This window comes from Dipodomys merriami, unplaced genomic scaffold (genome assembly GCF_024711535.1).
Source record: "Dipodomys merriami isolate MVZ:Mamm:240054 unplaced genomic scaffold, mDipMer1.0.p SCAF_36, whole genome shotgun sequence".
Taxonomy (NCBI): Eukaryota; Metazoa; Chordata; class Mammalia; order Rodentia; family Heteromyidae; genus Dipodomys; species Dipodomys merriami.
The window spans coordinates 6,257,679-6,281,742 of record NW_027205159.1 but is presented as its reverse complement, the minus strand read 5'-3'; positions in this window follow the sequence as shown (position 1 = coordinate 6,281,742).

The window sequence follows — 24,064 nt, the reverse complement described above, 5'->3', positions numbered from 1 at the left end:
AGAGTCTTATGATACATTTTCCAAAAGGATATACTATACAATTGTATATATGGAATAAAAGCAGTTTTGCATTCCACACTAACTATAAAAGTCTAATTCTCTGCAAATATATAGGGCTGAAATGCCATGTATTCTAAGAAAATTAGCTGTACATCATATGATTGCCCTGTTAGAAGCTAAACCAACGAGGATATGGACAAGATGATAGCAGTGACTAAGAAACTCATGCAAAAGTTTGAACTGAAATGCAGACACTTGAAGAAATGTAGGCTTAATTTTGAAAGATGAGCCTGAAAGTTACAGATCAAGATTTGTATGCCTGTAGGCATGTGCATGTCTCTGTTGTTGGTGATAGAAGGTTCTTGTTGCAATATTTCTAAAAACTCTTCAAAATTCATGCTTTCCCCCAGTCCTGCATTATACAGATTATATATCATCATACCAGGGTTCTCTCCAAGAAAGAATGCCAAGACTCCTGGGTAGAATAAATGAACTCCTTTGCTGCGATTTACTGCATCAGCAGTCAACATAAGAATGTGGTAAGAGAATAATGAAACAATAAGAGAGAGAAAATAAAAAAATTCTCATGAAATCTAGGTAAGAATTGGCAGCAGTAGGGAAAGGAAAAAGATGCTCTCATAGTTATGTGTGTGTGTGTGTGTGTGTGTGTGTGTGTGTGTGTGTGTGTGTATGTGTGTTTGCCTGCGTGTGAGAGAGAGGAAAGATGAAAGAGATATGGGAGTGGAAGAGAAAGAGTAAAGAAAAAGGAGAAATGAAGGGAGAAAGGAAGGAAGAGAGGAAGATAGAAGAAAGAATGAAGAGGAGTAGGAAAAAGAGGAGGAGGAGGAAGGGAAGAAGAAAAAGGAGAAGAAGAAGAAGGAGGATGAGAAAGAGAAGAAAAGGCAATAAAGGAAGAGAAGGAGGAGGAAGAGGAAGAAGAGGAGAAGGAGAAGAGAACAGAGTAACAGGGCCTGTGACTCCTTGTAGGAATTAGTTGGGAATCTTGGGAGGCCAGCGGTGCAGCAGCCTCTTCTGAGGCTGAACATTTTGAGAAGGATGACAGGAGCAGAGAGGAGTCTTGCTGCCACCTGCCAGCTATCTATTTGTCTTGACTTGTGCCTCAAACACCTGCAGAGTCATCACATGCAACCTTCTCCTAACGATCAGGTTCTAGACTTGAGCTTAGGTTCTCTTGTCCTTTTTCCATCTGCTCTCTGGTTCACCACTGAGCTGTGTCATGTGCTCAGGTTCCTTAAATCTTATTAGTCCCTAGTCCTTTCCCCAGAAGGCTAGCTGTTGTCCCCTGTGCTACCCTATCCATTGAATATTTGATGTTACCCTCCTTTTCCCCCACCCCATGGTTTCTCTCTTTCTTCTCTGTATGGCACTGACCTTCCCAGTATACTTCCCTTTGATGTGGCTTTTCAAGGACCTTCTGACCATCACTGTGGTCTACTCCAGCATTGTCCCCAGTCCACCCATCACTGAGCTCAGAATCATCTTAACGAAAGTCACTAAGGTCTCCTGGGACCCTTTCAAATCCCAGGCCCGATAAAACTCCATACCTCTGGGGAGGATCCATCCTTGTCTACCTCTCTACTTCACTTCCTGCCTTCTCATTCTTCTTGGAATGCTTCGAAGACAAAAACACTCATTCATTTCATATGGTTAGCTAGAATAGTATTCCTTGGACTGTAGTAGGTATTTAACATACCTTCATGGAATGAATGAACCAAAAATATGCAGGAAGCCAAACAGAGTGTCTTCTTCATGTTCTAGCATGGTCTTGAGCTGCAGAGTTCATAAATGGTTCACAGTTACTATAGAACAGAAATTAACTGTAGAAGCTGCATGTGGTGGTACCTGCTTATAATCCCAGCACTTTGGAGGGAGAGGGAGGAGGATTGTAAGTTTGAGACTAGCCTGAGCTATGTAGAGTTGACTGTCAAAAAGGAAAAGAAATGAAAGAAAGAAGGAAAGGAAAGAAAAGGAAAGAAAGAATAAAACATTAAATCTAAGAGAAAAACATTCATTTGAACCTACATAAGATTAGCAAGCCACTGATCCATACAGGGAATAGAATTGATTTTTTTATAGGCTTGAATGTTTTGCCAATTCAATTTTAGGAAGAACATGTTTGTTTGTTTGTTTGCTTTTGGTACTGTGGGGCCTGGGCTTGCTAGGCAGGCACTCTACTGCTTTGAATGATGCCCTCAGCCCTATGTGTCCTGGTTCACAACTTTCCACAGACAGAGCACTGGTGCTAGCCTGTGGCTCCCCATCTCTTCAGCTTCCCTTGTTTCGTTGTTTTTCTCTCTCTTCTGGGTTTTTCCGCTTGGTTTCTGGTGGGAGCTTGGTTCTGGTCTTTGTGGTATTTGGTTTATGTTTGAATGTGGGTGGGATGTTTCCTCTTGACTATTTCAGGATTTAATGTTAGCACATCTCTGCTAAGACCCTGTCTGTTATTGACCAGCTGGTCCTCATTGTCAAGTGTCCCATTCCAAAGTTGTGGTGCTTGGGGTTGCAAAGAAGTGCCAAATGGCTCCCTTTTCCCAGCATTCCTGGGGAAGCATTTATTCTAGAAGCAAGAGAGTCAGGGTCAGCTGTTCTTTCCTCATAAGACACACTGTACCTATTTCTCCTAAGGAGGTAGAGTGGTTGGTTCACCAAAAGAAAATAAAGGAAGCCAGCCAAACTCCCCACATACCTCCTTTCCAAGGCCAAGTGTGTGCTGCGCCTCTCCCTGGATCATGAAGGCAGCACCTCTGCCCACCATGGGCAGAGCCCTGAGTCCAGCCCATAAATGTTGTTGACGGGCGAGACTCTTGGAGCTCTACTCAATGGGTCTTTCATTCCTGGGAAAGCTAGCAAATTCTCTTAAATAGCAATGTAATATTTAATACTTTTTCCCGCTAACTCTTTCTCTACAAACTTCTTGAGGAAAATTGGTCCCCTATTTAATGCTATTAAAAATGATCAAGAAGAGAATGTAATGACTCTTGGAACAGGCTAGCCTTCTGCATCCATGGTAACACCAGATGACCACAATCTTCGTTCTTGGACCTGAGACTTCCTGATCGGCTCAGTTAGTTAAGCTAGGCAAATACTTAGTGGATGCCCTGTGTATTCACGGCACCACGCGGGAAGCTTTGAGAGAAAAATAGAGAACGAACATGATCCCTGTTCTCAAGGAATTTGGAATATGGTACCTAGAAATGAGACACTATATAAACGCATATCTCGACTGTAAATCAGCGCATAAACACTTCCATTTCTGCTTGCCAAATTGTTTTCTTTTAGCTGAGATTTGTTCTTATTATTTCCTTGAAATTTTAAAGAAGTTTGAAATTACACTGTCCAGTCTTTTAGCAAAGTTTCTTTTTGTTCTTTGCATCCTCATTTGTCAAATTCTTGCTTAGTGCCAGGAAGTGCTCTAGAACATAGAAAGACATGAGTAGACAAAGGCTCAACACACACATATTTTTGATATACTTCTCACATATATGAATTGGGGAATATTCACTTGTGTCCTTATGAGCATGTGTATTGTTGGTGCCCATAATCTGTGGATTGTGCATCTATGAATTCAACCAAATAAAGCTCAAAATAACTGAAAAACAAACATGCCTGAAAGCATCTCAACTACTATTCATACATTTGACATCATTTTAAGACATAGTTAATTGTATGTATTAACTATATAAAACAACAGTGTTTAAAAGCCTAGGGTCATCGCAGAATTTGCTGCAGTCTAAACATTATGATGCTATATCATGAATAAGAGCTTAGAATAAGAAGAAAAAAAATCATACCTGTACTGAACTTATACAGACTTCTTTCTTGTTAATATCCTCTAAACAATATAGCATACGTTTTTCAAAGCACTTACATATATTAGGTATTGTAAGTCATCCAGAGATAGTGTACAATATTTGGAAGGATTGTATAGGTTATATGTAAATATATCATGTTTATATAAGGGACTTGAGCATCTGTGGATTTTTGATATCCATGGAGGAAAGTCACAAAATTGACCTGCGACAGTGTGGGTGTATGTGAAAAAACCCAAATGTTCATGCATAACTATGTGTATATGTGTGCACATGTATGGGTATATCTATGTAAACATATATATCTTATATACATGTATGTATGTGTGATTATATTAAAAATATATGAATATATGCACTTGTGATCATTACATATGTGCACATATGCTTGTACATGTATTATATGCATTTATACTCAGTGCATATGCTAGCTCTATCTGAGTTTTTGTATCTATACCTATATGTGCATATGTATACATACATTTATCTGTATATACAGATGTCTAATTATATGTGCATATGTCTGTGTGTACACGTGAGAATATGTGTTTATATACACATGCATATAAACACATACTCATACATGTTTATTTTCCTCATCAAGAATTAAGAAGAACAAGAAGAGGAAGCAGGGAGGAGGGAAGGGTAGAGAGGATGAAGCTGTCCTCCAATGGGTGTATCAGGCAGCCTGTTTGAGCAACAGGCATCTGGGTGTAGCTATTTGAGGGGAGAGCAGGGAGTGCAGGCTGTGTAGCAGATGAAGAAGGCAGAGGCAGCGTGAGGTGAGAAGGACTAAAGAAAGACTGAAAGGTCCATGTGTTTGTGGCAAACTGGCTGAGGGCAAGGGACGGGTTGTAGATAAGGGTAAGCAATGTTGGTCAGGCTCCAGAGACTACAGTCTATAGAACAGGGCCAATAGTGTGGATTTCATGCCAATTGTGGGTAGTTTTGAGCATAGATGTGTTCTAATTTAACTAGATTTCATTTTTTTTCAAAAAGTGACTACTCTGTGGAGAATATCTTATTGCACACATTGAAGAAATTAAAGAAATATGCTCCATTATTTCATTTCTATGACCAAACTTATCTGCACAAATATAGTCTTCTCCTTAGGTTTCTAGGACACTCCAATAATTTGCTAGTGAAACCCATATTATCCAAGAGCAATTTTTACTTAGAAGAGTTTGACCCTGTAACAACTAGAATTTCCCAGTAGTGAGTTCCTGTTTCTAGAAATATCCAAATAGATCCTCCACCATCAAGGGCATCATCAGGTACTGATCCTAGCTTTGGGTGACTCTTATGATTCTGTACTGCTCTGAGAGTTTCTGGTCCTCTGCACTGCAGCAGTCCAGCATAAGATTCTAGGTGAAGGTATGACACTATGTATGGGAATGGTGCCGAGATCTCACACCCTTCCCTGTTGGACTATAAGACCTTTTCCCTCATTGGTGGGCAGGTGGTAGTTCTCAGTTCTCAGCTTCCCTTGAAATTGTCCTTGTCTAGAGATTGCTTACTGGACCAAGGTCATGCCTTTTACTAGGATATCCGATTTCAGCAACTGGTGGGAGGGATGTAAAGATATGGCCTTCCCTGACCTCTTGGTTCAACTTGGGGAAATTTGGAAGGATAATTCCACATGTAGAGCTCTTTGGGGCCAGCTGGGACTTTGCAACAGCCTAGTGTATCTCTAATTCCATCCTGTTCCACTCTTTTGCTGTCCACTATCTTGGTCCTGCCAAGTTTTCCATTTGATTCCTGTATTGTAAGTGCCATCTCTTGATCTATATCCCAAGAATGTAACTAGAAAGCACTTTGGAATAAAAAGAAAAGCAAAAGAACATTTGATGTCCCTTAAGTAACTGGGCTCTATACTCAAGCACAGTTTCTCCGTGAATGAGCAAGCCTGGTCCAGAGAGGTATAAGGAGTGCTGATTGTGGTATGCACAATGTTAAAGATACATTCATAGCTCAGCAAATATACACTATAAATGAGTAATAACAACTCATTACCTTGAATTCTGATTCAGAAAGTTCTGTCTGCCATCCTGAGCATCAAGATCCAGGGATAGGACCAGCTCTGAAGGTGAAGAATGATCTCTGTTGGATTGCTATCAAAGGACTCTATGGATGGGAGCAAACATGACTATGGACCTCCCATATGCTCTGCAAAGGAAAACTGGGCCAACTAGCCATGTGGGCCCGGCAAATAAATGCTCATCATTGAAAAATGAACCAACCAACAAAATACCTACTTTAAATTCAAGTACTGCAATTGATGACTTCATAATAAACCTTCAACCCGTGTCTGATATTTTAGCATGGTATTTGAATATATTTTCCTGAAAGTCTTGGAGAACAGATTTTTTTTCAACTATCTTTCTTTTATTGATCCTGTTGACAGTCAAAGTTAGAGGACAAATGGAGCCTTCCTACAGGACTTCATTGAACATAGCATGGAGAGTGTAGATGTTACTGGGACCAAGTCCATATTTTATTATATTTTAATGTGAGGCTAGGGGGAGATTTGTGGAAATTGATTTGAATTTTGGAAATTCACTATGTGACAAAAACAACAACAAGTGGATGTATTGTCTTAGAAATATAAATGGTTGGGTGCCTTTCATTCTAGTACTTAGGAGGCTGAGATCTGAGGATTGCAATTTGAAGCCAGCCTTGGCAGGAAAGTCTGAGACTCTTACCTCCAATTAATCACCAGATGTGGAACTGTGGCTCAAAGTGGTAGAGCACTAGCCTTGAGCAGAAAAGCTCAGAGACAGAGCCCAGGCCCTGAGTTCAAGCCCCACAACTACCACACCAACAACCATAAAGTGTAAATTCGTCGCTTATTCACAATAAGTTTTTATTTTGCTTTGATTTTGTCTTTTGGTGTACTAGGGTTTGAAATCAGAGCTTCTTACTTGGTAGGCAGACATTCCACCACTTGAGCTTTGCCTATGTTAGGCAATTTCTCTACTATTAACTTACATTCTCAGCCCACAAGTTTTAATAGCTTTCCTCATTTACAAGTAGGGATGAATATATTAGAATCCAATCTATCAGATCACTTTGGAAAGTTAAGAAAAATCAAGCATTGGAGTTGCACTTGGAATATAATAAACTGTAAACAACTAGCTATGATTATTCAAATAGTTTTTTTTCTAAAAATAAAAAAAAACATACAGTAAAACAAAATCTCTTGAAGTAGTTTAAATTAAAAAACAAAACAAAACAAAACAAAAGCCTGATGCTGGTGGCTCACGCCTGTATTCCTAGCTACTCAGGAGGCTGAGATCTGAGACTAAGGTTCCAAGGCAGTGAGGACAGGAAAGTCCATGAGATTTTTACATCCAATTAACTACCAAAAGCCAGAACTGGAGCTGTGTGGTTTAAGTGAGAGAAAAAAACAAACAAACAAACAACTCAGAGACACCACCTAGGAACTGAGTTAAAGCCCCAGGACTTGCACAGAAACAAAAACAAAAACCCAGAAAACAAAAGCCAAACAAAAACAAAAGTACCTAACTCTGTTCACCTATTCCCTGTTTCCTCCCACTTGATAAAATAAAAAAAAAATCAAACACTGTACAAGGGAAGGCAGACACTCACTCATTACACATCCTTCCAGGCAAGTATCCTTGATTTTTCTGCCATTTTCATCTTTGCAATGCATTTATCAGAGCTTTGGAAAAATAATCTGTCAGTCATCTTATTCCTCTCCTTCCTAAAATGGGCACAAGACATGTTACTACTTAGAGTTGAGTGCAAAATATTTGCTGGATGATTAGATTATTCAGTGTCCCGTAGGAGCTGCTTCCTGTCTGAAGACTCAAAGGACATTGAAACTACAGCACGTCCCTTGTTCCCATCTGCATTGCAGCTCTGCTCCCTTGAAGCAGTGGCCCTGGTATCACACTGAGCTTTGGTCCATTATCCTAGGTCCTTACGTGTTTGTTTAGGAAGCTGCTACACCTGTGTTAGACCCAGACTGGTCAAGCCAGTGTGCTATATAGTCCTTCTGTGGTATCTGATACCTTATGTTACAGGGCTGCTCTCAGTAGGAAAGAGACAGTAAGTAAGGCAGTCTCCAGAAGTGTCAGAACCAGAACTCAGAAACTGTGGCTTCCTCTTCTTTCTCAGACTGAAGGTCCCTTTTTTCGGGGGGATGGTTCAGGGGATGGTGTCTCACGTCACCAAAGCTAGGATACTGGTTCATCATAAGTACTTCATTCTTAATCTCTGAATGCAAATTTGGACAGTTATTTCCAAAGCTGGATTCTGGAACACTTAAGCTTATCTGTCAACACAAGCCATCAGTTATGGTTTTGCTCTGCCACCCATCTCTTTTTGATAATCTACCTTTTCCAAATGTCTTCATTCCACCAGCAAAACAAACCACACACAAACAAGGGGCAAAAGATTTTCCACTTCAGTCCCCATAGTAAATTGAATTTATAGTATTAAAAGTTTTCTGATTTCAGTTATTTTACTGTGCTCTCTGAAATGGGTAGGATAATGATCAAATTGTTGGGATTTGGACATACTACTTGCTCAGTATTGTCTCACTTGAGTTATATCACTCATTTATTAAAAATAAATGATCTTGTAAAGATTGAAGATGCATGTCTATAAAGAGGTATGCTTATGGGCTATGGGGGAAATAGTCATTATAATTGCATCCAAGAGCAGGCAAGGAAATTGATAACCATGGGCTAATTATCTTTTGTTTTCCCTATTTTTTCCTGTTTATATCACTGCTATTTTTTCTGTCTTTCTGTGAATCTTGACAAGATATTGAATATATTGAAAATGATGGCTCTTCTTTTGTGTTTCTATACCAAATCAGGTGGATACTGATGCTCAGTGTACTCTAGATACTCAAGTAATAAAATCTAATATATAATACAATATTATTTCTAGAGATCCTAAATAATAACTTACATTTTCTTCAATCTTTAGGGAAAAAAAAGCTCTCTCTTATGAATGCATTTTCTCCACCATATTCACATCCCCCCCTTACCTGGATTTTATGAAACTCCAGAGCCCTTATTCACAATGAAGAAGGGTCTGGAAGGTTGTGCTCTAGAATTGCATCTTCTCTCTGCAGTCAAGCTCATTTCTTTCTGTGTTAAAGCGACAAAGCTACAACTGTGTTTATATTCCTATGAAGTATTTCAGCAATTCATAGCTAATTTATCAATGACCATGCAGCTGCAGGCAGAGAAGTTTAGAAAAATATACGCGCTCTCTTCATGTTTACATAGGCTGAGCAAGCTGGAGACGTGGCAGGATAGAAGCCCCTGGAGTCATTAGAAAGGTACACTGGAGCGCCCGCCTCTGATGGTGGGGGATGTTTGCATTATAGCCCAACACATCATTAAGGACACAATTGTTATTTAATGTGGCACAATCATCTTTCTACTCTTCATGAAATCCACTTAAGTAATTACCTTCTTAGCTCATTGGCTCTGTGAGCTGCCTGGTTAGAAAGGGTTATATCTAAGGAAATATTAAAAATCCAGCTCACACAATTGCCCCCTTTGAGCTGATTTGTATTTAGGAACATATTCAAAATGAAGATCTCTCTTTCTTTTTATTTCCTGCCCCGGAAGAGTGAAGAAATTCCAAGGTAAATAAATGTTGTGGAATCCTGGCAGAATTTAGAGAGACTAAGCACACATTCACTGGAGTCTTATTGCTGTCAGACATTCTCAGAAAGAAAGAAAGGAAAAAAAAAGCTGATACCTGCATAATGCCTTACTCTCTGTAGTTTCAGTTTGACATCTGTTTTAGCCAATCAATTTTTCATTAAAGTCAAAATTCTGTTTGAAAATTTGCCTTGGCTTTCTCTTTTTAAAAGAAGAACAAATTCAGGATGAAAATGTTCCTTTATATAAAAACAACAACGAAACAACACAGTAGCTAACTAAGCTGTGTGTATCTTCATGTGTAACATAGTTTTGGAAAACTGGCTTCGAATAATTTAGATATTAAGAGGAAGATTGAAAGAACACACCAAACTTATTTGGGGAGTACATTTAAATGCCTTTCAAGTACATTAAAAAATTATGACGTGTTTGACATGAATCTACAGAGATTTAGCATCCTTTAAAGAGAGCTGCACCCAAATGCAGAATTGAAAGGACTTGAAAATGCACATCTGCATTTTTAAACTTTAAGCTTGTTTTCCAAATCCAGTGTACAACCCATGTTTACTATAAATACTGTGAGGTAAGTCTGAAATACCTTTATCTTATTTGGTATCTCTGTGTCTGAGCCTCTTTGTTTGAACAGAGATGTCAGCTGTATTTTACTTTATTATATAAAAAAAGTTTCAGAATTTAATTAAGGGTCAAGTACCCACGGTAGATCCATGTAACAGCGAAAGCACATTTCTGATCATTTCTGAAGTCTGCAATCATGAAAATTATTATCATTGAGTGAAACTGGTCTCAATGATGGTGACTGAGAGATGGATGCTGTTGCTTGGCTGTCATTTACATAATAATGGGTTCCAGTCCTCATCAGCACCTTTTGTTTGTACAGTGCTTACTGCTACAGTAAATTGTCAAAATGTCATTCCTCTCCAATCAGCCAGAAAATATCAACAGTAAACAAGGCACAGGAAGAAATTCTCTGATTAGAAGTGTGGCATCAGAAAGTGTGGGACTGAAGTCTCAGTGATCGCTTGAAACATGTTATTCTGGTGTTTCCCCCATAATATAGTTGCCCAGCGAATGACAATTACTTTTCTCTTGGGCCACCTCCGCCCAGCCCCTTTAATGAAGAAATACCACTCTGCTGCTGGGGTCACAAGGAAACCTCAGGGTGATCACCAGAGACAAGATTTACATTTGCACTTGTCCTGGCCAGAGTGTCCCCTTTTAGTGGGGATCAGCGTCTCTGTTTTTCTAAAAGCAGGGGCTAGTGGATTCCATGGCTGGAGTCTCTCCTAAGGTGTGCCATGCTCTTGGCTCTGTTGGTTCTCTATGGGTCAGTGAGCTTGCAGGGAGTAAAGGAGCTAGAGGGGGGCCTTTACCAAGCTGCCATCACTTGGGAGACAGTCATCAAAATGGCTCCATGGGCTGACTGACCAACACTCTTCTTGTTTCAGCTAACCAGTAGGAGCAGCAGTGACTCAAAACAGGGCAAAATGCCAGGTGGCAGCAAGACCTTCCACTCTTCCCCTTCCAACCTGGCCAGTCCTTGAACTTGGAGACCAGGAACATGCCAGACAAGGTGAAAGCCAGAGTGTAGACTTCACGCACCCTGTTCCAAAATCCTTTCTGCTCTTCCTGTCTCCTGGTCCACTTCCTACACTGCAGTCTTTTTCCTTAACCCCATTCGTCTTCCTCCACTCCAGACCTCTTCCTGTACCCCAGTCATCTTCTTGAACCCTGTCTTCTTTCTTTTTTTCTTTCTTTTTTTTTTTTTTTTTTTGGTCCGGTCGTGGGGCCTGAACACTGGGCCTGGGCGCTGTCCCTCAGCTCTTCAGCTCAAGGCTAGTGCTCTACCACTTGAGCCACAGCGCCACTTCCAGCTTTTTTCTTTTTTTGCTTATATGGTGCTGAGGAATCGAACCCAGGGCCTCAGGCATGCAAGGCAAGCGCTCTACCACTGAGCCACCTTCCCAGCCCCACCCTGTCTTCTTTCTGAACCCTAGTCCTCTTCCTGCATCCCAATCCTCATCCTGTCCCCCCCCATCCTCTTCCTCAACCCTAGACCTTTTTCACATTTTTACAGTGCATGAGACACAAGAAGACCACCCATCCCTCGAAGGAGCAGCAAAAGATGTGGATGAATTAGTACAGTATATGCCTTCTAACCATTATAGTTACAAAGTATATTAAAATTAAAGACTTCACATTGTGTCTGAAATAAAAACGAATACAGTGGCGTCCTGCCAACAGTCCCAGAAACCACTCTTGTGTGGAATTGAAACATTTGGCTCATATAATACTTAATTTATTTTTATGAAATGACAAGTTATATAAATGTATATTTAAAACAGAGGGGGTACAACAATTGCAGGGAGGAAACTTCCTTCGTATTCTGGTTGATCTAGCTACATATAGTCTGGAGTCATACAACACCAACAAAAAGCTGATAACTCTTCCTAAAAATGTATGTGTTTTTAAAAAATAAACCTAGGTGTTCCCCCAAATATTTCTAAACATAATCATATACTAAGGTTGTCCAAGGTATGCCTTCCAGTACCTTCTTCAGGAGCTGAATAGGAGTTTTTAAATTGATTGAAATGAAGTGTTGACTGCTATACACTTTATTTTGCTTGACTACTTTTTAATTCTTCCCTTACTCCCTACTTCTTCTCTTCAAAAATCTGACATTGTCCAAACCCTTTCGATTAAGAAGCTTGGTTGAATGAAAGCACTGTGATGTTGTAGGGGTGCATCAGTAAACAGGGGGGGCCCAAGAAGCTGGGCAGCCCACAGAGAAAGAGGTCTGATCAGTGGTAATTACTGTGACACCTCATGCAGTACAGGGAATTAACTCCTAGGACTTTGGGGCCGAATGAAGAAGTTGATGTTTCACGTTGTGAATGCATCAGTGCCTGAATCCATTACCAGTTTAAACGGAGATGGGAATTTACTCTACACTTTTTTTTTGGGGGGGGAGGGGGTGAAGATGGGGGATGGGGATGTTGGTAATGTAGAGCACAATGCAGCAAATGAGAAAGTAATTCAGAATACTAAAACCACAGTAATATGTGTTTTTATTAAGGCTATTTTACTTCTGATTCTCTATCCTATCCACGTGGGGAAATAATACAAGAGGGCCATGGCAACCATTGTCTTGAAAAGCAGAGTGCATTGTCTGAAAGAAGAGGTTAGTATGCCATCAAAGTAGGTGAAGGTATTGTGTGATGGGCCTACAGAAAGGAAAGTGCTGGAAAACACAGAGCAGAAGGGAGCACACTGCTCAAAAGGCAACTAGTTAGCAGCTGCCACAATGACCTTTAACTGCATCCATGGTAACTGGGCTAAAGATGGAGTTCCATTTTATTATTCTCACACCCACAATGTTAGGCCTGTGAATCCCATTGCAATTTAATGGCTGAAATCAGAAGGCAGATCTGTGTTCATTGGACCAATGCCGATACCCTCTTAGCTAATGAGAGCAATAAACATTTTCATGCCAGGAAGCCAGCGCAAGTGGAAATATTATGCCATACAGAAATGTATACCCAAACACAAAGAAATGGTCAGTAGTAAAAGCTAGTCTTTTACGTGTATTTGCATATTCTAACATTCAAAGCTCATCTTTTAAAAATAGAAAAAAAAAGCTGCTAGACTATTAAAACCTGAGGCATACATACCACATAGCTTATTGTGAATAAGGAATCTGAAGAGTTATGAATCTAGAGTTAATGACTATTACTGCCTGTTCTATTATTTTCCATAATGAATCTTATTATTTAGAAATGTATGCTTCTTTTTATGTAGCTCTAATATACTTGGTGCCTTTTCTCTGGCTATAGACTTGTATCTCCAGCTGAGTGAAAAATGGCATAAACAGTATCCACTTTCTTTTGGTAACAGAGAAGATGTTTTATTGTAAGTTTGCCTGCATAGACATTCAGGCCACAGTTCCTCAAAAATAAGCTACAATAGTGTCACTTTGTGTGATGCAGCTTGTAAGGTTGCATAATTCATCCCAGGTGTTATCTTATTTTGTTTGGGGCCAATACTGAGGCCTGAACTCAGGGTTTCACACTCTTGCTGGAGTTTTCCACTGGAGATTGGCATTCTACCACTTAAACCATACCACTTATAGCCACTTGTGGGTTAATTGGAAATAAGAGTTTCATGGCCTTTCCTTCCTGGGCTAGCTTAGAACTGTGATCTTTAGATCTCAGCCTCTTGAATAGTTAGGATTATAGGAATGAATCAGCAGCACCTAGCACCAGTTGGTTTTAAAACACAAGGAAAAGATGATACCAGCTGCTGTTAGAGACCATTAGACTTGGAATATATACCATCTCTTTGAATCAAGTCTGACAATGTTTTGAATGAAATCATGCCAATTTAAGTTTAGAATGAGCTGGTAACTGAATCTGAACTTCTTAATTTTGGAAATAGACAATTTCAAGCATGATTAACACATTTTAGGAATTTTTAAGTGCATTTTCCCAGTTTTTTTATTCCCTGATTTTTTTTTTAACGAATCTTACTTTGAACCATGTCAATGTGCTATTTGTGTCCACGGATCTCAAAAATTATCTTAAAACTCCTCTTTCTCATTTTTATAAAGCACAGCATCATAAAAATACAGAAGGGCCTGCACATAATGTTATCAATGGAATCTTAACACCTTTTCCTTCTATAAATTTCCTTAGTCATTCAAATTACCTCCCTCAACTTAATTTTGTTATTTAATTGTGTTTTTTTTTTTTGAGCAGAGATGGTGGCTTAGCAATCTTTCTTACTATGAACCATATATTCTTTACTCCTGGAATATGGTCAGATTTCCTCTGTGAGAGAGCTCTCCAACTGATTGTTCTATTAGACGTGATTGTACTGAAAACTTCAAAGGTCAGAGAAAGAATAATTTTGGTGCTTCTTATCTTTTAAAACAATGTCACTTTTATTGTTATCAGAGAGTTTTAGGATGGTTAAAATAAAACCCTGAGACAAAGAAAGTAAGAACTCAGAGACCTGCATAATGACACCTGTTTACTTGACTTCTGAAAGGGCAGGATGTGCTTGCATCAGTTTAATAAAAGATGTTCTATCAATTTAGACAATTATACCAAAGATTAAGAATGTCAGGAAGCTGATGAAATCTCCTAGGTAACACTAAAAAATAATATGCTTTTAGATCACATCAGATATTAAATGACAACTGCCAATTTTTTTTAAAGAGGAGTACTCAAAATTCCTTCCTGAATGACAATCTGAAGTTAAAATACTTTGTTCTTAGTAGTTAACTTCATTGACATGAAGCTTCTTCATCTTTACTCAGGAAACTTAGCTAATAAGAGCTTTTTTTTGTTTATTCAAGTGAAAGTATATTGCCAGCCATGGTATTTTATGCTCCCCTTCCCTGCATCTTTGCTTAATTAAAGCACATATAAGAAATGTTTTGCTAGCACTTGGCTTGGTTTGAAATATCTATATATGACTTATAGTTAAATATTTACAGTCTTGTTGACTTGGATTTTGAAAATCTCATTGGCTCTGGCACAATTGCTATTCTTATCATTTGTTTAGGAAAAGTTATTTCAGACTTTTATTAAAGAAGTGAGAGTAGTCAGCTTAGGGAAGATCAGAAGAAGGACTTGTACTTGTGGATGGGGATGGGAGGGAAAATGGGAAGAGAGCAAAGGAAGGGATGACATTGTCCAGAAAAAAAACACTCATTATCTGACTTATAATGGTCACCCCTCTGTATGTCGCTTTTATAATAACAATTTTTTTAAAGATCCTCTAATGATCCTGGCAAGACCCAGCACTGTGGAAGACCAGTTGCAGAGGCAGAGATAATGTTTAAATGAGTGTCCTCCTCAGCTGGTCAGCTTAATGGTGCGACGGCATGTAGCTACTGCGAGGGCTGCTGTATAGACACCCCATAGCCACAGGTGGCTTATTGTGTCCTCGACACAGAGCCAGGAGAATCTAGAATCATCTATGCTAGTACACACCTGAATGCACACTGCTGCCAGGCCTACCAGCCTTTGCCATTTGGAGCCCCATTGCTGTAGAGCCCACTCCCTCCCCCCAACACCCCTCTTCCCTTATCACAGGCACTGGTGATAAGCTCTAGAAGCAGCCAGGGGCCCTGGAGTCTCTCATCTCCAGGGAAATGCTGTGGCCACTTATTCCAGATTTGCATTATTTCTACTATAGTTTGAATGTCATACATTGATGGTATTTGGAGCCTGGAATTTGGGCGGTAATTAAAATTAATTAAAAGTAGATGAGCTATGAGATTGTATCTCTCAGATTGCTTTGATAGACTTACAAGAAAGGGAAGAGTTCCAAGTTTGTGTGCTTGCTTGTCTTACCGAATGATGCCTTTGAACATGCTAGAACACAAAGAAAGAGGCTTTTATCAGATGCCAAGCAGTTGTAAGCACCATGTTCTTGACCTTCCTGATGTATTTAATTATGAGACCAATTTCTTTTCTTTATAAATTACCCAGGCTCAAGTGTTCTGTTGTAGCAATAGAAAACAGACCAACACCAGCTTCATTTGTCAAAATCTTTTTTATGTTCCTGCTCTTCCAGTTCCATAAACATACTCTCACTTCACCTTCTGGTCTAGCGTCTTCATTCAACCCACTATACTCTCTGGCATAGCACTGAAGCATTTGTAGTTGTGGAGAGGTATGAATGGTCCTTTGTCAATTCTTTACTTTTCAAGGTCTGTTCCCCTCCACAGGGTCTCTTTTCTTATGTAGAAGAAGTGAAACTACTGTGATTATTACCAGAATCATCATACTCATTTGTCAGTGGCAACCATACTCATTTATCAACCCCTTACTATGGGTGTTCATAAGCTCTACTCATTTAATCCCTATAGCATTAGTATGAGGAATCCAATTCTGTGAGGATTCAGTAAATTAATTGCTAAACATTACAGCAACAGGAAGTTGAGCTGTAATTCTCAGACAGACCAACTGTGATGACTGCAAATAGGAGATTTTTGTTGTACAGTTGTCCCTCACTATATGGCTGTTCACTTATTGTGGCTTCATTGTGTTGCAGGGGTTTTTGTTTGTTTGTTCACCTCTGACCCTGAGATAGGTGAAAATCCAGGGAGCAGCAATAAGTGAACCATGATAGAGCAAGGGACAACTGCATGGATTTTCACCAATCATGTGGGTCTCTGGAACGTAACTCCTGTGATAGGTGAGGGATCACTGCACTGTTGTGGTACAAATGCTAAGGTCTGAAGGCACTTAACTAGGTAGGCGATTTGTGGAAATGGAGGATAAAGGATTATTTCCTGATTTTTTTTGGAAGATCCTAGATTGATAGTTTAGAGTATGTAAAGAGTGTGTGTGGCAGTGACCAACACTTAAGCATAAGCCTGGCTTATGCTTGCAGCCAGGCCTCAGTAGTGGGTTTATTATAGAGCAGAATGGCACTATTGTGCCATACCAGCCTATCTGTGATATGCTTGTGAGCTCCTTGTTCACTCTTTACATGCCATGGACCCTTATGACTTGACCTATAGTAATATATCAGCGCCATATCCACTGGGTCAATTGATAAACGGTAAGGGGGAAAAAAATCAATGCATTGAATGTTTTCAACAGAAAGTGGATGTGATGGAGACATGTTTCTACATTTTGCATGTAATTGTTATTTACATACATCTTTCACTCCTTACATTCTCCTCAAAGAGAAAATAAACAGTCATAATATAGGTAATGCATCAACACATTTCTTAAGAACAACTTGTAAGTGAATGTATATTTGACTTTACAAAAATACCCATCATGTATTAGAACCACCCTTGGGGCTCTGTTAACCTGGACTGTCATCTTCCTTGTCTATCCTTATGGCCTGTACATAAGAATGTGGGGCCTGTGAAGAATGTGGGACTGAATCCACTGAGAACGTAGCTAGGCATCTCTCACAGAATGGAGAAGCTCTTCAATGACTAGTGAGAGAAACAGTCTGTCTCTAGAAGGGTCTTCTCCAAATGCATGCTCTACTCTGATGGTAGGGGAGAAAAAGGCCCTGCAGCAGAATTTTTGTGAGGAGACAGGTGAACAGGGGAAAGCAGTTTTCTAAACATATCAGTTTTCTGACTATGGACAATAGCAGGTGAAGCAAACGCCACATGTTTGGAATGTAGCCCAATGACAAACTAATGCTGGGATGCTGGGAAAGGCCAAGGACAAATAGCAAGAAATCAAAGAGAGTTGAGAGCTGCCTATGGGGTTAAGTCAATAATGTTGAAGGAGTTGAACAATCATGTAAACCATAAGACCCTGATCTTTGGGAAAATAATATGGCAATTTGCACACACTGGAAATGGAATTATAGGGAAAGACAATCAACTAATAAAACAAAATGAAAAATCATCTTATCCTCAAACAGAAATGTATTACTTCTTATCAAATAGTATCATGTACCAATCAGTTCTAGTCAACATAGGGAATAGAGAGTTGGATTCATGAGTCAAAACGATTCATACATGAAGAGTAAAGGTTGTTTTCCAGATACCAAAATCAGAATCTCTCATGTTGAATTAAGTACTTGGCATGTGTTGGTATTCTCAATATTATCCCCACTATAAGATTTTGTTATTTTTTTCCACAATGAAAAAATCAAAATGACAAGTAGAACAAAGATAGAAAAGCATTCATAGGATAGATCCTAATATCCATCACAATTTTCAGAAAAGTAAGCATCACATGTTGCTATGTAGGATAGAGTAAGCATAATGAAATTATAACTAAACTTGTGTTCTGTCCGTCTGTTAAATAATTTGGAGCTGTTATAATTTAGGACCTCCCTAAATTAAGTGAACAAACCTAATCAATGCTTTACTTTATTTCTCTCTAGCAAGGAAGTAACTATAGTGTTCAGGCAAGTATGATAATTCCATTTGGTACAAAGAAAAACCAAGAGAGAGAGAAAGAGAGAGGGAGAGAGGGAGAGGAGGGAGGGAGGGAAGGAGGGAGGGAGGGAGGGAGGGAGGGAGGGAGAGAGAGAGAGAGAGAGAGAGAGAGAGAGAGAGAGAGAGAGAGAGAGAGAGAGAGAGAGAGAGAGAGAGAGATGCTATCTCAGATATAATCTGTTTCCATGCCATTGTGTGACTGTCATTAGGAGAGTGAGGACTAAGATACGATGTCTCATTTTCCCCTAGCAATAAGCCCAGTGTCTGTGGCTCCAGTACATGCACATCTACCTCTTCTAGGTGGGACTCCGCTGAGAAATGCACTCACTCAGCTACAGACTCACAGGCAATGATCAGTTCCAGTCTTGGAGGGAAAACGGCCTGTAGGCAATTTATAGAAGGCTAGTATCAGGCTTTACTTTATGGTTGCATATAAAGACATTGTTTATAGGATGCCTTAAATCATCTTGTTTGTCTCTTGAGCTGAAGTCCTAAGTAAGAGGTGATTCTACCTTACATAATTATTCACCATAATAAATCAAATATAGTACAGGTAAATCCTTTTTTATTTTAAACTTGGGGGTCATATTATTACATCAGCTACATGACTTAATGTTTAATCTATTTATTCCATTTTTACCATTTATTGTCATTTGCATTTAGTTTTTAAATGTATAGTTCAGCTGTATTCATCTATGAAATGTTCACCATGAAACTTGCTCATATTATGAATATATGCTGATGTTTAAAACGTTCAATACAGAAAGAACTCCAACATAAATCTATGTAAGATTTGGTGATAATAGGGTATGCATGTTCAAGGATAGTTAAATATTTTTAATATCATAAATTCATGGACAAATTATAATAACCCAGGCTATTTGATCAAGAATGACTTCTAACTGCTATTTCAATCTCTTGCTTCTTTCTTCACCTTGCCTATGCTTTCCATTATAATGGGTATGAGCCTCTTTTGGTAATTTATATTTGTTTTAATTCTTTCAAATTAAATATAGTAAAGATGTCAGTTTTTCAGTGGCCACCAGTTCTGTCTCCACATTTAATGTGGTCAGTGGTTAGTAGGTAAGGTGGAATAGCTGTGAACTTTTCCATCTATATTCCTATTAGAATTGACCTATATCGGTACTTTGAAAATTGGATAAACTTTACACCTTAATTAAATCATCAAGTTGCATTTCCCCTTAAGGATAAAAATAGATGTATTGCCATGAGATACTGCTTAGGCATTAACATAATTCATCTGTTGCTCTAACAGATTATCTGAGACTGGGTGATTTATAAAGGGAAACGTTTTACTAGCTTCTAGGTCTAAGAATGCCAAAGCATGGTACAGCCATCTATTCAGCTTTAGGTAAGGGCCAGAGCCTGGAGTAGAAAGGGAAGGAAAAATGGCTACATGCAGAAAGGCCAGGTATATAGGTGGCCTCCCTTTCCCAAAATACTCTTCTTGCAAAAATTCATTCCTAGATTATGACTCCAAAACCCTCACAATGAATGATTTTTATCACCTCTTAATGAATTCATTTTGTCCCACCCCTCAAAACTTCAAAATTGGGAAGAAATTCAACCTGAGTTATGGTGGGGAGCATTCAGACCATTAGTAGGCATGGTGTTTTGACCATTGCAGTCTGCCCTCTGTATCTGTGGGGTTTGCATCCATGATTGAATCAACTTAAGACCAAAAATATTTTAAAACATGGTGTCTGAGCTAAAGATGCAAGACATTTTTTTCTCGCCAATATTCCTTGAACAGTACAGTAGATCAGCTATTTACATAGCTTTTACTTTGTATGCGATACTGTTCCAAAGTATACAAAGGGGCATGCATAGGTTAAATGGAAAATGCAGCATCATTTCTGTGAGGCATGTGCCCCACAGATACTGAACTGATTGCAGGAGTGGAATAAAGTATTTTAGATTTTTAATAGTGCTAATTCCTTTGGGTTTTGATCCTGCTTTTACTTTTACCTTCTTTTCTGTTGTCTTGAGATTTACATATTTGAGATATGTAGAGACAGCAGAATTTGAACTTATGGATGATTTGAATTTCATAGACACCCATAGTTTGTAAATATTTAAAATAAATAGAGCAGTTTCTGGCTTTGGGGAATGATGAAATAGGTAGGAGGAATATTGCTCTTAGGATAACAGTGATAAAACCTGGACAGAATTAAAACATGTGCTCACACAACCAACACAACTTGAAGTTATCTTTGAGAGATGAAAAAGAAGTGGAGACTTACATGAAAGCAGTATAGCCTTGCCAGACATGTTATATCAGGTGAGATTTGCAAGCTGGCCGCCTTTTGCCCAGGGATATCCTTTACTGGAACCTGGTTCTGGTGACCCTAATGAGTCATAAATCATAAGTCATAGCCTTATTGAGACAATGTTTGGGATTGGTTAAATGGCCAGAAATCTGGTCTGAAATTCTGAAATGGTGTACTTACAAAAAGTGTGACCCTCAAGTTGGTATAAAAACTTCCCATTCAAATTTCAGATATGGGAGAACTTGGTGAATTCAGCAAAAACAAGACAAAAGCAACGGGAAATGAGAACAATTGAACAGAGATTTCAATGGTCATCTACCATGGAGAGACAATTTTCAATTTGAATTCAGCCAAATTAAATGCATATGAATACTACAAAGGTTACTCTTCAACATTACAGAACTCAGAACCCTTACAGCATATAGTTCTTAGTGTCCAGTATGTATTTTTAATGCTACTAATTGCACCGTGAAACAAGAAAACATGGTCCACTTCAAGAAAGACAAAATCAATTAACAGAAACCTACCGTAAAGTGACTCAGATGTTATAACTAGCAAATAAAGTCTATAAAATCATAAATGTGTTAAAAACATATGGTAGAGAAATAGAAACTGTATTGAAGAACTAAGTGGAAATTCTTGAATTTGCAAATGAAGATAGAACACTAACTGGGAGAGTTTAAGAAGATGATTACACAAGGTTAAAGGAAAAGTTAGGTTAGTGAACTTGCAGCACACCAATAGGAATTAAACTGAATTACTGAAAGAAACAGTGTTGAAGGAAAATGACCAAAGACCTAGAAGACTATGAAATAATTTCCAGCATTTTAATATACAAGTAATTGTAGCCTCAGAAAGATAGGACAAAGAGAATAAGGCAGGAAAAACACAAAGAAATAATGAAAAAATTCTCATGTGATATCCCCAAATGTCAATGAATTGTAGTGATAATTAGAAAGAAATCACACTTTGCTAACATTGCAAGCAAAAATGCTTACATGCAAACATAAATAAGAAATAATGAAGTCAGGCAGGGAATAACACATTTGATAGAAGAAAAGCTGATACTCAGGATAAGTAACTTTCCTCAGAAAGAAAGGATAAAACCCAAAATGAAACAAACCCCAAACAAAATAACCATAACATTCACATGTTGAAATACTAAAGTATGTTTTCCCAGAATTAAATATCAATACTCTTTGGGAATAATGAATTTTTAAAAAATTAGTTAAGCTAGCTGGAGAGAATTTTTGCCCATGTATCTGTTACAGAAATGCTAACAGGAGGTTTGTGTGTGTGTGTGTGTGTGTGTGTGCACTTGCACGTGTGTGTCTGTGCACATGTGTGTACATGTGTGCACACATACTTATGTGCATTGAAGACTATCAATTCATGTATATTTTTCTCTGAATTTGTTTAAAAGATACTCAACATAAAGATAACAATACAAAAGATATACAACAATATAAAGCAAAAATAGAATCCTGTGTTGAAAACTTAGTACTGGGACTGGAGCTCAGGGCTTGCATTCTCTTTTATTTTATCCTATCACCACTGGAACTCTACTACTTGAGCCACATCTCCAGCTCCAACATCTTGCTGGAGATAAGACTCCCACAGATTTGCCTTCGAAGGCTGTCAGAGCCTGACTTCTCAGATCTCAGTCCCCGAAAAGGTAGAATTACAGGCCTGAGCCACAGATGTCTAGCTGAAAAAAATTAATGGTTGTTAACATAACTGATACAATAATAAGATCAAGGAGAAGTAAATGAAACCATATTAACTCAGGATTGCTTTAAAGAGTCACTTTGAAATTTTTAAAGTGTTCACTAAAATATACAAGGAGATGCTAGGTGGGGTGGTTCATGTATGTAATCCTAGCTACTTAGGGAAAGCCAGCCCTGGTAGGAAAATTGGTAGGACTGACTAACTACCAAAACGTCAGAAGTAAAGTTGTGGCTCAAATGATAGGGCACCAGCCTTGAGGATGAAAGCTCAGGCATACGTCATTAGGTCAAGCCCCAGGACCAGCACCAAAAACAAACAAACAAACATAAAACAAACAAGAGATAAAAACAAAACAAAACCCCAACAGAAAAAACAAGAAGGCAGAGATTAAAAAGTCAGTAGAATCCTAAAAATTCTTCTGTTATTTCAAAATAAGGCAAGTAGAAAGAAAGAAACTAAAAGGAAAACCTAAGAACAAGTATACCTAAGAACAAGTATATCTATGTCTACATTAAATGCAAATGAAAGCAAAATTACAAGTTAAAGGCAGAGATTATAGGGTTGGCTAAAATAGCCACATTGAACTGTATATTGTCTGTAAGAAGGAGATTTCACATAGAATGACATAAATAGATTTGAAGTTGGGAGGACAGAACAACATATAAATAAGAATGCTAGCATGTCTATATTATGTTTAGACTAAACATTATAGAAATGATGACCTGCAAAGATAAACTGAAAATTTATAATAAAAGTAGAATAGTACATGAGATGATATAATTCTATTGTATTGTGTACTTAATTGTTTATATACATGATTATTACCTAAGAATTATGACACAGCTAATAATAGATTTTTAATGTTAATAGCTCTTGGAAGTAAAAACAAAAATAGAACTTCACAATCAAAATAAAAAGTTTGTAGTCTTAGCTAGCTGCTGGTCTCATGCCTATAATCCTCACAACTCAGGAGGCTGAAGACTGAGAGTCATGATTTGGAGCCAACTTCAACATACAAGTCCATGAGAGGGTTATCTCAATTAAACAGCATAAAGGTGGAACTAGAGGCATGCTGAAATGGTAAAATATTCTGTGAGTGCAAAAGTCAATAAGAACACAAGGCCTTGTGTTCAAGCCCTGATACTGCCACACTACACACACACACACACACACACACACACACACACACACACACACACACACACACACACACACACACAAACACACACACCAAGTTCGTATTCTTTTCTTTGTAAATGATAAAAGACACTAGAAAAATCAGTTCATTCCAGAAGTAGAAAAATCAGTAGTATGCATAAAACATGAATGATGTGTGAATAACTTTGACTAACATGACATTAATAGACTTCAACATATAACCATTAGAGAATGTATAATCTTTTCAAGGCAGATAGAAGGTTCATCAAAGTTGGTATAAACTGGGAATGAATCTTGAATGTTGAAAGCCTTTCCTCTTATGGAACATATTATTTGAAAAAAATCTAAAAGGATTAAATTAAATTACATGGTAAATTTCTTCAGAAAATCAGGGTTTATATTTTTCCAGAGTACAGATTATAACATTCAGTCAGAATTCACCAAAGCATTTTTAGTATTGCT